The sequence below is a fragment of the Hylobates moloch genome, unplaced genomic scaffold (assembly GCF_009828535.3).
Source record: "Hylobates moloch isolate HMO894 unplaced genomic scaffold, HMol_V3 SCAFFOLD_11, whole genome shotgun sequence".
NCBI lineage: Eukaryota > Metazoa > Chordata > Mammalia > Primates > Hylobatidae > Hylobates > Hylobates moloch.
Window position 1 is genome coordinate 77,210,622 of NW_026652286.1, and position 12,687 is coordinate 77,223,308.

At 34.5% G+C, this 12,687-nt stretch overlaps 1 long non-coding RNA gene across 2 annotated transcripts in view; it reads left to right on the forward strand.

The window, feature by feature from the left end:
- The window catches only part of LOC131384598 (uncharacterized), a 315,104-nt gene that overhangs the window by 182,131 nt on the left and 120,286 nt on the right, over positions 1-12,687 (forward strand). The gene's annotated exons all lie outside the window — the stretch shown is intronic.

Consider the following 12,687-nt stretch of genomic DNA (forward strand, 5'->3'; position numbering starts at 1 on the left):
CTTGAAGCAAATGTGTTGAACTGCTATCCTTTCCCTGGTAATTCAGCCCTAGTAGACCCGGTGTCACTGGTTCTTCTATTTTATTTTGTCTCTTGCTCTCTAATTTTGTCTCTTTTTGTGTTTGTGTCCACAATTTGGCAGTGATCCTTTATCAGTCATTGCTGTAGTAAAGAAACTCTCAAGACAAGCTACCTTAACAACCATTCACCTACAGATTCCTAAGTTTCTACATGCGCACATTCACAAACTGAAGAATAAGAGAGAGAGAGAGAGAGACAGAGAGAGAGAGAGAGCAACTGAGAGAATTCACCCAAATCATGATCAATGTGTATTATTGTTATATTACTATATCTACTATGTATCTGATATGTCCCTTTCAAATTCACTTAAGATTTAAATTCCTGGCTGAGAGATTATATTGTTTGCTGGTGAAACCCTAAGTAGCAAATGCCATTTCAATGGAAGTTCCTATTTAATAAAACTAGTTATAAATCCCATTAGGAGGTGAGCTTATTTCAATAAATATTTGCTGTAGCACTGGCTAAGTACAATGAGATGATTTAACCATGTTCTTGAATATACAGTCATATGTAGCCTAGCAACAGAGGCACATTCTGAGAAATGCATCATTAGATGATTTCATCATTTTGCAACCATCATAGGGTGCACTTAGACAAACCTAGATGGTACAGCCTACTATCCACCCAGGCTATACATTATAGCCTGTTGCTCCTAGGTTACAAACAGGTACCGCATGTTTCTCTGCTGACTGTTGTAGGCAATTTTAACGTAATGTTAGGTATTTGTGTATCTAAACACATCTAAATATAGAAAAGGTACAGTAAAAGTACAGTATAAAAGATTAAAAATGGTACATGGTTTAGAGGAATTACCATGAATGGAGCTTGCAGGACTGAAGGTGGCTCTGAGTCTGTGAGTGAGTAGAATAAATGTGAAGGCCTAGGACTTTAGTGTACACCATTGTACTAGACTTTATAAACATTGTACACCTAGGCTACACTCAATTTATTAAACAATTTTTTTCTTCAATAATAAATTAAACTTAGCTTACTGTAATATTGTAAGTTTACTTTATAGACTTTTTAAAATTTTTTGGCTTTTGGAATAACATCTAGTTTAAAATACAAATACATTGTACTGTTGTAAAAAATTTTATTTCTTTATGTAATTATTCTATAAGTGTTTCTCTATTTTTAAAATGTGTGTGATTTTTTTAACTTTCAAACATTTAAAAAAAAATTAAGACTCAAACATACACATTAGCCTAGTCCTATACAAGATCAGGGTCATTCAAATCATTGTCTTTCACCTCTCCATCTCATCCCACTGGAAGGTCTTCAGGGGTAATAGCAGGCACGAAGCTGTTAACTCCTATGATGACAATGCCTTCTTCTGGAATAGCCCCTGCCTGAAGTTATTTACAATTAACTTTTTTAAAAACTATATATTTAAGTGGAAGGAGTACACTTTTAAATAATGATAAAAAGTATAGTAAATATTTAAACCAGTAACAGAGTTGTTTATTATCAAGTATTGTGTACTATACATAATTATATGTGCTATATTTGTATATTACTGAAAGGACAGTAGCTTTGTTTATGCCTGCATAACCACAAGCCCTTGAATAATGTATCATGGTAGGGTAGCATGACAGCCACAAAATCTCTAGGTGATAAAATTTTTTCAGCTCTATTATAATCTTAAAGGACCATTGTCTTTATGTGGTTGGTCGTTGACCAAAATGTTACAGGATGCATTACCGTATTGTGTTTGCTTCTCTGCTTGGGAAACCCAGACTATTTTCAACACACAACATCAGTTTAAAACTGGAATAAATATATCTTTCAGTTAGTATGTTGGTGTAATATAATGTTCTTGTTGTTGTTGCAGAAGAGATTTTCTCTTGATTTTAAAGTTGTTTTTCAAATGACTGTATATTGGTGAGGTTAAGAACATGGGCTTTGGGGTCGGAGTGATCTGAGGTTATAATTTGCCATGTAGTCTTTAGCAAATTTTTTTCCTTCCTTCCTTCCTTCCTTCCTTCCTTCCTTCCTTCCTTCCTTCCTTCCTTCTTTCCTCTCTTCTCCTTTCTTTTTTATTTCCTCCCTCCCTCCCTTTCTCTCTTTCTTTCTTTCTCTGTCTTTCTTTCTTTCTTTCTCTTTCTTTCTTTCTTTCTCTCTCTTTTTCCCTTCCTTCCTTCCTTCCTTCCTTCCTTCCTTCCTTCCTTCCGTCCGTCCTTCTTTCATCTTATTTGCCATGTAATCTTTAGGAAATTTCTCTTTCTTTCCTTCTTTTATTCTTTTTCTTTTCTTTCTTTCTTTTGATGGAATATCACTCTGTCATCTAGGTTGGAGGGTAGTGGCACGATCTTGGCTCACTGCAACCTCCACCTCATGAGTTCAAGTGATTCTCATGCCTCAGCCTCCTGAGTAGCTGGGATTACAGGCATGTGCCACCACACCCGGCTAGTTTTTGTATTTTTAGTAGAGGTGAGACTTTGCCATGTTGATCAGGCTGGTTTTGAACTCTTGACTTCAAGTGATATGCCTGTCTTGGCCTCCCAAAGTGTTGGGATTAGTTGTGAGCCACAGTGCCCAACTGCAAATTTCTTAATCTTACCACACCTCACATTCTTCACGTGTAAAATAATGATAACAAATGTACATAGCATATTGGATTAAAGGGTTACTATTACTTAAGTTAGCATCATTTGACTGAGCAATCACCATAGGTCACTCATTTTACCCTCGCAAAAAGTTTACTAATTAAGTAATGTTTTTATCACCTCTGTAAGGCAAATTAACAATTGAAGCTTAAAAGATTCTATAATATTTTGGAAGTCACAAAGCTGCTAAGTGTGGACTTGAGATTTAAATCCAGGGAGTCTCACCCTGGAGATGGTTTTCTCCTACCCACTGTGATAAACTCCATCATGAAATCATGCAAGTATGAACAGTGCTTGGCAGTTGGGTACTTCTCAGCTATAATATTTTGAAACCACTTGTCCATGATTTTTAGATATCTAATATTACTAACAGAAAGTCCTCTTTCAGTCTTATGTTTATTCATTCAATAAATATGTACTGAATACTTAGTGTGTTCCAAACATTCTTCTTGGTTCAGGTTACAACAGCAAATAAAGCAGAGCTAACTCCTTACCCTATGGTGCTTACACTCTAGTGTATGGGGGGAGATAAAAAAATAAGGTAAATAAGTATAATATATAGTATATTAGATTATGGTAAATTATAAGAAAAATAGTACAGAAAGATAAGGGATGGCAAGTGTCAAGGAGTGCACTTTTAGATAAGCTATGAAATGATTTTAGTTATTGGCATAAACTTTGATGAGCCTCAGTTTCTTCATTCAGAACATAGGAATAGGGATATTTATCTTGACAATCATAAGAAATTATTTTAGAAACAAATAGAGATGAGCACACTGTGAGAATTATAAAATTTTTTAAAGGTGACATATCAAATATTGAATAAGTGTTGCATCTGGTATTTAATTTGGAGCAAAACATTCAGAAAAAAAGAAAAGTAGGAAAGCCAGAAACTACAGAAAAAGCTAGATGCAATGAACATAGAGAAAAGTTAGGTAAGAGTGATGTTTTGAGTTAGAAGGCAATATCCTGCATGGCATGTATGTATGTTCAGAAACATTTTATGACTTAACTAGTCATACAATGTAATATATACCCATGGGTGATGGCATTACTGTAGCAAGTCAAACTTCTGGGTTTTATGACTTTCTGTATTTTATGTTTGCAGTCTTATTAAAGTAACTTAGAAAGTGTTTCCCTAGGGATCAAACCTCTCTCAACTCACATCATGACTTCCGCAGATAATTTCTTTTAGAGGTAGTAGGTTTCTTTTTCTCTAAAATTATATGTTAAAAGAAAATAAGACTGAATATTCCCATGGGCAATGTGCAATAAAATTTAATCACCCAGAGGAACTTCTGACTCTAACAACTGACATTCTTGTATCCATATTGCCGTTCTTTACTACCATTGAGTTTCAGCCTCTATTAGAATTGGTATCATAGACAGCAGTGAGGAACGGGCTCTGAGTAGGGAACTGTTCTGGTGGGTGGTGGTCGGCTCAGGCAGTACCTGAATGTTAATGGGGAGCTCAAGTATGTGTGGGCATGTGGACAGAGAGCTTTAGACAAGATTAAGGAATTATGGCATAAATGTAGAGCACATGAACCCAGAGAAGTAAGGCAGAAATCAAAGCATTTGGAAATTCATAGAATCAGAAATATTAGGACATAACAAGAAGATTTGGAATCCAAATTAGCAGCAAGAGGACAATGACTAGCCACTTAAATCACAACAGTCAGAGGTCAGCACGTGAAAAAAATATGTTCATCAAGGCAATGATGCCCAAACCCACAAGTTGCTTATGGGTTGCTTGAATAGAAGTTGCTTATGGGTTGCTTGAATAGAAGTTGCTTATGCTTGAATAGAAGTTGCTTATGGGTTGCTTGAATAGAAGTTGCTTATATGCTTTCTACTTGGGAGAGAACAAAGTTCAGCGTAGCTCCAGCTTACAGGGCAGCAACTCACCCGCTGAAAGCTGACATAGAGCTGTCATAGCACCATGTCTTCTTATGATTAATAAACCCTGGCACACCTGCTCATCAGAGCTTCAGCAATCACTGTTGGATGAAATTAGAAGTTGGAGAATAAAGAGTCTTGTGATGATCTCCCTTCTCCAGCTGTGAAAAAAAAAAAAAATGTGCTTTGACTTTTTTATGTACTCTCTGTATTTTCCTGCTCTAGCCATTCAACAGTATTGGGACTGAAGCCAGGTAACAAATGCTCACTTCTACATAGGTGGGTTAAACTGAGAAAGGAAGAGAATATGATCCTTTCAAAGAAGAGACTGAAAGAGATATCTTGATAAGAGTTCAATGCTACGTGTCTAATCTAGACTTTGAATCTGCTCTTCAGACTATTAATGTCAACCATATAGCAATAGAGTTCTTTCTGTATCAAATATCTCACTCTTTTCCCTCTTGTTTCTTCCCCTTTCACTTCTTCCACATACCTTTTCTTATTAGAACTACCAACCATTGACTTTGAGGAAAACTTGGGCACTATCTTAAATTAATTTTTCAGCCTCATACAACTAATCAAATAATAAATTTGTCAATTCTATCTTTTAATGAACTGTCTTTCTCTGTCTACATCTGTTGATTTCCAGTACCAGAACTCTAGTTCAAGATTTTCTTTTTTCACCTTTTCCTTGGAAGACTATGCTTGACTCATGAGAGGTCTTCTTTCTAGTATCTTTTATCTCCTAATCCTTTTCCTTTAGTGACATTCCTGAATGGAAAATCAACTATGCAATCTCCTACTACAACTGTTCAGTACTTCAACACCAAATAATACCGACAAGTTGAAATGCAAATGCATTAATATGGTTCCAACCAACTACCTATAACTTTCTAGTCACATTGTGCTTCACTCTACACAACTTCTGCAGATCCCCTACTTATGATTTAAGATTCTTAAGTGTAATTTAATCCCAACAAAGTTTTTGAAATTTATTTATTTTTATCCAGAGTCCATTCAGAAGTAACTGAAATCAAAATGATATCAGGAAGTTGACATCATGCATCATAGGTTTCATTCATGTCAGTACCAGGTAATGCACGTACACACATAGAAACATGATTTTATAAACTTGCTGTAGCTGTATTGTGTGATGTCTTATGCTTATGAAAATACTGAGAAAATACGGTTTTGAGCCAAATGCAGTGTGGTTATGTATTTAAAATAACATAATCATTATTAAACAACAAATTCGTAATACTGAAATACACATGCTACTTCCAACTAATGCTCTTGTTTTTATGACCAGATCTGGTCACACAGTTATATATGAAAAATGTGTATTATTTAGAAGACAGTTAGTGTCTTCCACTGTTGTATATGTTCAGGACAGATAGTATCAATTTTTACAATCTATCAAATCAACAAAGAATACTGATAAAATAGATCAATTGATTATTTTAGTAATAAAACTGAATATGCATAACATGTTGCATATTTGGTCTACTCTTATTTTCTTAATACCCATTTGTGTTAAAATATGTATGTATTATATATTTATGTATATAGTTGTGTATGTATATTAATATATGTCTATATATGTAGTATGTGTATGTGTGTGTGTGTGTGTGTGTATATATATATATATATTTAAACTTACATATTTTAATTCTTGGTAGTTTGAGGCAAATAATATTAAATTCAGAAAATACTGCAGTCCAGAAAATTATGCTGGCAACTTGCTTCAACTTTTTCTGCTGACTTCTGATCATTGACTTGACATGCATCTGAAATTTGTACATAATCTCTATTTAATACCCTAATTGAAGCCGTCTCAGTCTTTAATATGGAAGCCCATCACAGAGAAAATATAACAATATTTATGTTAATGACTAATTTTTAGGCTCTTCAAGTCTTTATGAAGTGGAGTCAACATTTTTGTTGTTATGTTATAAGTAGCACATACATTTTACAACTGTGAAGCAAAGTAAAATTTTAAGGCCTAAAGGAACAAAAAAAGAATTATCTAACTACTAGTAAAATGATCATGCTAATATGACAACCCTTATAAGCAGGAATGAAGTTAAATATCTTATTAAGTTTTCCAGAAATCAAAAAACTTTTGGTTCCCAATGTGAATACTTGGATAGTAAGTTGCATTAAGGAATTGCCGAGGACACCAATTCCCAGTATTGTTTTCCTACATAAATCTACAGATTCAAATGGTTTATTTAACATATATACAGTTGATTGTCATTATTCATGGATACTGTATTGTGAATTTGCCCGTTTGCTAAAATTTATTTGTAACCTCAAAAATCTGTCTTCACGGTGCTTTTGTAGTCATTTTCACAGAGCAGCAAAAATCTCAGTCACCAGACAAGCACATTCTCAGCTGAGGTCAAACCCAGCAAGTCCCGGGTTCTTACTTCAGCTTTCCTGATGCAAACAAGTGTTCCTTTCCCTATCTGTATAGTCCCACATTTTTGAGTGCTTGTTGATGATTGCCCTGTTTAAAGTGTCCCCTAAGCATCATGCTGAAGCGTTGTCCACTGTTCCTAAGCACAGGAAGACTGTGATGTGCCTTGCAGAGAAAATACATGTGTTGGGTAAGTTTCATTCAGGTATGCAACATAGTGTTGTTGGCCGTCAGTTCAATGTTAATGAATCAATGATATATATTAAATAAGCTATTTGTATACCTAAGAATACACCTAACTAGGGTGGTGAAAGATGTCTACAAAGAGAACTACAAACTAGTGACCAAAGAAATCAAAGATGACCTAAACAAATGGAAAAACACTCCATGCTCATGGATAGGAAGAATTAATATCATTGGAATGGCCATAGTGCCCAAAGCAATTTATATATTCAATGCTATTCCTATTAAACTACCATTGAGATTCTTCACAGATATATCAAAAGTATTTTAAAAATTCATATGGAGCCAAAAAAGAGCCTGAATAGCCAAGGCAATCCAAAGCAAAAAAATACAAATAAAAATAAAAAATGTCTTATACACTGTTGGGAGTGTAAATTAGTTCAACCTATGTAACAAACTTCACATCTACCTCTGGACATAAGTAAAAGTTTAAAAAATCTATTTTTAGATAGAAACACACATGAAACAAGGGGAGTTGATGAAAATGTTGTTCCTAGAGGCTTGTAGGAATCTAACCCTATGTTTTACCTAAGTGAAATGATTTAGTATTTACTAATTCAGGGTCTGTGGCAACTTTATATACGATAACTACTGCAAATAAATAAAATTGACTGTATTTTCATTTCAGCTGTCTCTGTCAGTTTTCTTCTTAATTTCACCAAGAGAAGTTAGAGCTATTTTGCTTATAGGTATCTCAACTGGCATAAAATAATAACAAGAGCAATAATAATGACTGCATATTATGACATATGCCAAGCATGGCATAAAAAGCTTCATATCTCATATCTCTAAATCTTTGTTATACATTTTCATAGTACTCTATAATTTTCTTTGCAGGCCTATCTTACAATTATTAATCATTGATGTGATTATTTTAAAATGTACATTTCGATAGACAGGAAGTTTCATGAGAGCAAAAAGCATGTCTTTTTCCTTGTTAAATATTTACAATTAAGTTTATTTAATAGGTAATGATAAATAGCAAATTATACAAAAATACTTGTAATAACATTTGCAAGGTGGGAATTAAATATTATAAACATTAGCAAAGTAGGAACTAATATGATGGAATATCTATACCTTTAAAATATTTACTTACTGACCATCAAATTAGCTTTTAATATTGGTAAACCTATAAACCAGTTTTACTCAGGAGGGTGATTTTTAAAATATATTTTATTCTAAAAATTAAAATTGCATATTTCTATGCACATTAAGGCAAATTAAAAATATTTGTATTAACTAGCTAAATGCCAAAAATAAACAACAAGATTATTCTTGGTCCATATTTACTTTTAGCTGAATATGTCACTAATGTAATACCTTGGTTTTTTCTAAAAATATTTTTTATAATTATCCTATGTTTTCCTTAAAATTCCGAGATAGTCTTTTTCTTGAGTACATCTTTGACTTTTTCCTGCAAACTGTAATATTTTCTAAATGAGAGAATAATCCCTTTGTATGCTATACAGAGCAAATTGAATTCTCACTGTAGCTTTTATATAGTTTTGAATATATTTCTATGTGAATTGTGTGAATATTTTAGCATGATTTATTTCATGGATACTGTTAATTATATATATATATAAATTATATATATGTATATATTTTTAATTTCACCAAGAGAAGTTAGAACTATTTTGCTTATAGGTATCTCATATATCTTATAGGTATATATGTTATATATATATAATCTGTCTTAAAGTATTGAACAATAGAAACTATTAGAAGAGTGATCCGTGAAAGAAAAACAAATAAATTGTGTCTTACTATGAAGTGAGCTCTGCTTCTGGAATGGTAATGTGAAGGTGTTGGACCCACTTCCCAACAGCATTTCTTTGGAGAAAATTACAAAATGAAAACACAATCATTTAAAGTTTTTTATATTGTCCTAAGAGTATATAGTAAGTGGAGAATCTTACTCAGCAAAATCTAAATCTCAGAATAGTTGAGGTCTGTGGCTTTTAAGCCACAACTTCCTACTTCTTCTCTCATCTCCTTTATAAAGAAGCTACCGTGGGTGGATGGGTCAAGAAAGCAGGGGCTCATTTTCCCCTCAACTTCTAGTCTGAGGTGATAATTTCAACCTGGAAAGGGGAGAGGGCCAGCGTTTCTTATCTCCCCCAGCCCTGTGTTGTAGAAGTTCTATTGTGGAAATGTAACAGAAATGATGGGTCTTCCTTCCTGCTTCCAGTGTCTATTCATAGGATAGATGCTCCACGCAAAGCACAGCAGATACAGAATACCCGTTTTCGTCTCTACCATAGCTCAGTCACCTCGTGTAGGAAGTCCTATATTGGCAGGAGTAAGCTGAGAAGACTGGAGGCTATCATCTTCTTCCCTATTTCAGCTCAGTCCCCAGTGCCTGCTCACAACAAGGGTGTCACTAGGAGAGAGGTGAGCCACTATCCCCACCACCAGCTCTTATGCAGGGGCATAGAGAGAACCTGCCAAGGAGCAAAGGCAGGCCCACACATGCTGAAGGAACTTGAAAAATCAGAAGAAGCTGGTCTTACATGAAATAGAGAATGAAGAAGTCTATACCTAGGGGTGTTCTAAAAGTCAATGCAGATATAGGTGGGGAGCAATTAAAATGGCACTCATAGCTCCATGATATCAGTGGCAACAAGAAAAGTGACAAGGAAGCCAGAAGTTTTACAGACAGAATCAGGGAAAGAGACAGCCAAGAGAGGCCCGCCTGAAATCACAGGCCACCTTGGGGTTGGGAAAATGAGACTGTGCACAAATGCCAGGCTACTTCCACTCAGGAGCAATCAGAGCTGAACCCGGGGTGAGGGGAGGGAGGGATGGGACGGAAAACATTTCTGCAGCTAGACGTAATTCATCAGCAAAGGGAGGAAGCCTTTACTGAAATAAAGGTCTTAAGCACGATCTCCAACCGTTTACTGAAGAACGACTACAATAAGTAAACTCAGGAATTACTCCTAGGAAGCCAGTCTTAATAATATATGCATCTCACATTCTGAAAGACTGTGAGCATGTCAAAGGCTGTGCCCTCTCAGAAATAATCAGAAAGAGAAAATCTCAGCTACCAGTGCTTGCCTGTATGTGGGGAAAAATGTAAATTTCTTAAATAGGGATATAAACTCCATGCTTCACACACATCTAACACTAAAGAATAAACACCTCACTAATCAATAGGGTTAAGCAAAAGTTTTGATCAATAAGTGGCATATGCCAACTAAGAACCAATCTCTAGTTAATTAGGCAAAAAGACAAAACACACACACAACACAAAATCTGTAAAGGGATATCAGTGGCTGAATACTGTGGGAAAAATAGACTTCACAAAGTTAGTTTAGTCAAGACTTTAAACAAACTAAAAACAAACAAAAAAACACATCAGTCACCGGGGTAGAGGGACTCTGTCTCTAAAGTTGTTACAATACATTTATTTAAAAATGTCTAGTTTAAACAAAAAATGTAAGTGACATTCAAAGAAAAAGGAAAGTGTGACTCACACACAGAAGATAAAAGGAGGAGGGGGCAAAAGAAATTGCTTTTGAAGGAGTCCACATGTTGAACATAGCAAAAGAGGCTTAAGATATACATTATAAATATGTTCAGATAACTAAAGGAAGCTATGTCAAAAGAAGGGGTATTGACAATATCTAAAAAATGGAAAAATATCTATAAGAAAATAGAAATTGGAAAATAAGAACCAAATGGAAATTCTGGAGTTGAAAAGTGTAATAACTTAAATGAAAACTTTACAAGAGAGGCTTAACAGTAAATTTAAGCAGGCAGAAGAATCAGTAAACTTGAAGATAGATTGATAAAGATTACATAATCTAAAAAGAAAATGAACAGACTATCAGAGAAATGTGGGACACAAGTGTACCAAGATACATGTCATTAGAGTTATAGAAGTAGAGAAAAGCATTTTGAAGTAATTATGGTTTATTAATAAAAAGCACCAATATATATATTCAAGAAGTTAATGAAGTCTAAGTGAAATAAACCTAGAGATCCACACTCTGACATAGAGTGAAATGTTGAGGCTGGGCACAGTGTCTCATGCCTGTAATCCCAACACTTTGTGGGGCCAGGGTTGGTGTACTGCCTGAGCTCAGCAGTTTGAGACCAGCCTGGGCATCATGGTAAAACTCTGTCTCTATTAAAAATAACAATAATAATAATGAAATACTTAAAACCCAAGAAAAAAATCTTGAAATCAGAATAAAAAAGATTTATCATATATGAAGGAATGTCAATAATATTAACAGCTAACTTCTAAGTGGAATCAATAGAGGACAGGAGGCATGAGGATGTCATATTCAAAGTATTGAAAATGTCTACTCAGGAGGCTGAGTTGGGAAGATCACTTGAGCCCAGAATGTCTTAGAAATTTCACTTCCCACATTTTTATAGGTTTTACCTTTATAATTGCACAACGTTATCATGATAAAAGTCTATTAATAGAGATCTAGTCCTGGCTCTGGTGAAAGTGTGGTAAAGAGTAATCATTGTGGAATACATTAAGAGCATTCTTCATTTTTTAAAAAAATAACGTATTGTCTAAGGGAAATAAAGGTTATATCCCAGAGACTGAGGCCCACTAAAAGACAGAGATTTAACTTAATCATCAGATTACATGAGGCTTCTCTTGCCCTACACCCTATTGCCACAGCAACAGGGATTCAGTGTAATAACAGTGGGATACAGCTGAATGAGAAGTTCAAAGTCAGGAGGAGAGGCAAAACAAGGACACTAGGAGAACTTCATGACTTTAGCACTTACTACTGGAGAAAACACTAAACAGAGTTCAACATCTAGCTGATGAACATAAATCTTCACACTCAAGGTCTATTTACTTCAGTTCCTATGACTTGATACAAACGTCCAGTTTTCAACCAAAAAAAATTAAAGAGACTATCATAAGGCTAGAAAATGCACGCACAAATACAAGCATCAGAAATATACTCAGATATAAATCAAATGTTGGCATTATTAGACATGGAATTCAAAATATATATGAATAATGTGTTAAGGCTTTAATAGAAAAAGTAGGCAATATGCAAGAACGAATGGGTAATGTAAGCAGAGGAATGGAACTTCTAAGAAATAATCAAAAGGAAATTCCAAAAATCAAAAATGTAGTGATGGAAATAAAGAATGCCATTTGGAGGGGGGCTATCATAATATTGGACAAACTAAAAAAGAGGGAGGAATGTCATCATCTTGGTAAAGAACCTACAGCTAACAGAAAATCTACACTTTAACATCATCATCATACTTCGTGGTGAGAAACAAAAACAATGAACAATTAACATCATAGTTAGTGCTGAGAAATTGGATATTTCTTGACAAGTATCAGGAAAAGGCAAAGATGTCTATCTTACCACTCCTACTTAATATCACATTGGAAGTTCTATCTGTTGCAACAAGACAAGAAAATAAAATATATACGTACTGGAAA